Source organism: Pteropus alecto, unplaced genomic scaffold (assembly GCF_000325575.1).
Source record: "Pteropus alecto unplaced genomic scaffold, ASM32557v1 scaffold42, whole genome shotgun sequence".
NCBI lineage: Eukaryota > Metazoa > Chordata > Mammalia > Chiroptera > Pteropodidae > Pteropus > Pteropus alecto.
Window position 1 is genome coordinate 9,638,208 of NW_006434825.1, and position 2,367 is coordinate 9,640,574.

The following is a 2,367-nucleotide window of genomic DNA, read 5'->3' on the forward strand; positions in this document are numbered from 1 at the left end:
TTAAATTCCTATACCTTCAAAAGGAACTTTCTTTATTCATAGTACATCCCGCTATGCTTAGTAGTTAAAATAATACTATGAACATTATTGCAAAAACATTCTAAGGCCCATGCAATTTTAATATTCAGTATATCAAATAATTAAATAAAAATCTTCCCAAAGAGTATAATAAAGGATAATTAATGAGAAATTGCTTTTCATGAAAAGACAGAATGCAGTCTTCCATCTGTAGCAGAGCAATAAATACATCATTTTATTGTTGCTTTGCATGTAATAAAATGGCTGCTAATACTACGTTTTAATTAATTCATGGCTATAAATATTGTAGGGAGTGCAGTTCCCTACCGGCATGATAGTTGCATCCTCCCACCTCTAAGAGGTCTGGTGGACATACAGCGGTGGACATCTGGTGAGATGTAAGGCGAGCATTTGTGGGTCAGAATGAAAGGAAACCAGGGAATTCAGGGAAGATGAGATTCCATTTTTTCTAGAAAAACTTCTGTTCCTTGATGGTCCCAAGTAGCTAAGGGTATGAAGTGTTGGGCTTCAGAATCGGGGCAGAGACACCGGAGGGAGAGAACTGGCAGTTATCTAATTCCTCTGTGCCAGGCACTGTTTGGGGCACATGGCATGTGTTCTTCCAGTGTCCCAATGCTTAGTATTTTTTTTTTTTAATATCTATTGTACTTGCGAGATATTGGACATGAGAGGTATGAAGTTTTGCAACCTATTTTGGAAAGTAGGTCACTGCCAGAGCCAAGAGTCTAACTCCCATCCAGCCAACAACCAAACCCAAGTTCTTCCCATGACATTTTCAGCAGAGGGGCCTGCTTGCACGTGAAAAGCCAGAGAGCCCGTGTACCCAGTCTCTAAAAACTCCTTAATGTATAGGTTGCCAGTGACTTCCACATGGTGTAAAAGTAACTCTCACTTTCTTCTAATTACTCTTCTGTAATTTATTCTTTTATTATTCTGTAATTTATTATTATTCCTGCAAACAGCTCTTTTTTGAGCTCTTCTCACATAGTCAGGCACTATTCTAGAATAGAGATTTATAAAAGAGAATAAGCTTTATTTTCTACCATTATGGTACAGCTAGGAAAATTAATAATTTTTATGCTTATTTCGTGTCTAGAACGCCACTAAGTCCATTACAACTCTGTATTTTACATGTTATTTAACTTTCATCATAGTTTACATTATCCCCATTTTATAGATGACAAAATGAAAACTGAGAAAGATGTAAGAAGTTGTCTGGCTTCGCCTGGCTGGTCAGAGGCCTGGCCATGATGTGACCCCAGTACTGTCTGACCACAGATTCTACTCATATCCAGTGACAGAAAGTCTGGGTGTTATTCCTAAGAACTGAGGAGCCCCCAAAGGTGGAAACAATGAGAATTCCCCATGGAGAAATCAAAGAACTTTTTGGTGACTGGCCTTTCCCCATGGCTACTTGCTGACACTAATGTCCCCTCTTCAGTGATATATTTGATGTCCGTTATTTCTCATTAAAATCCCCAGGTGGCTACTGAGAGACTAAGGGACTCAGCAGGGCAAAGGGAAGAGAAAACAAGAAATGGTTCAGTCTGGCTTTCATAAAGTGTGAGAAGGGTGTGACTTTACCTGGAGGAGGAGAAAGAGACTTTTTTTTTTTTTTTTTTTTTTTTTTTAGCATTTCAAGCTATAATACAAAGTGGAAGAAGCTTAAGGTTTTAGGGTCACTTCGGCATCTAACTTTCTTGAGCAGGTTGATTCTCATTCTTGGTGCTTGTTTTTTCTCATCTGTTAAAAAAAGGTGCCTTGGCCCTGATGATCCTTAAATTGACTTCAGCTCTATATCTCTGATTTATATAACCAGACTCACTCCCTGATCAGAACAGTCTTGTTCACTGTCAGAATGACAACCCCTGCTTAATATGAGACATGCTTCTCAAAAGACCACAGTCCCATGCATTCTATAAAGCCAGTGAAAGTCATTGCCAGGAGAAGGTGGCGAGCTAAAGAGATCCTTCAGGGCATTATCCTTTTACCGAGCAGTGTATCTTTATGCATGATGAAAAGATGTACCTACTTTTGAATTATTCTAATAGATGGTGACATAGTGTCATGGTTAAGTGTGTATTCTGTATACACTTAATAGCTCAGATGACCTTGGATAAATTAGTTAACCTATTTCTAGCTTGGGTTTTCCATCTGCAAAATTGTCAAGTAGGACCGACCTCACTGTACAGATGAATCATTGCAAAAATTAAATGCAATAGTGCATGTAAATCATTAATTAGCATGATGGCTTACATGCAACAGATATTATCACTACTGTTACTAATCGAACATCAATATGCACTAGCGACTGCATGTATATCATTT

The 2,367-nt window shown here is 38.3% G+C and overlaps 1 protein-coding gene across 5 annotated transcripts in view; it reads right to left on the reverse strand.

Annotated features, from left to right (window-relative positions):
- Positions 1–2,367, reverse strand: part of CDH11 (cadherin 11) — an 86,814-nt gene that overhangs the window by 38,448 nt on the left and 45,999 nt on the right. The gene's annotated exons all lie outside the window — the stretch shown is intronic.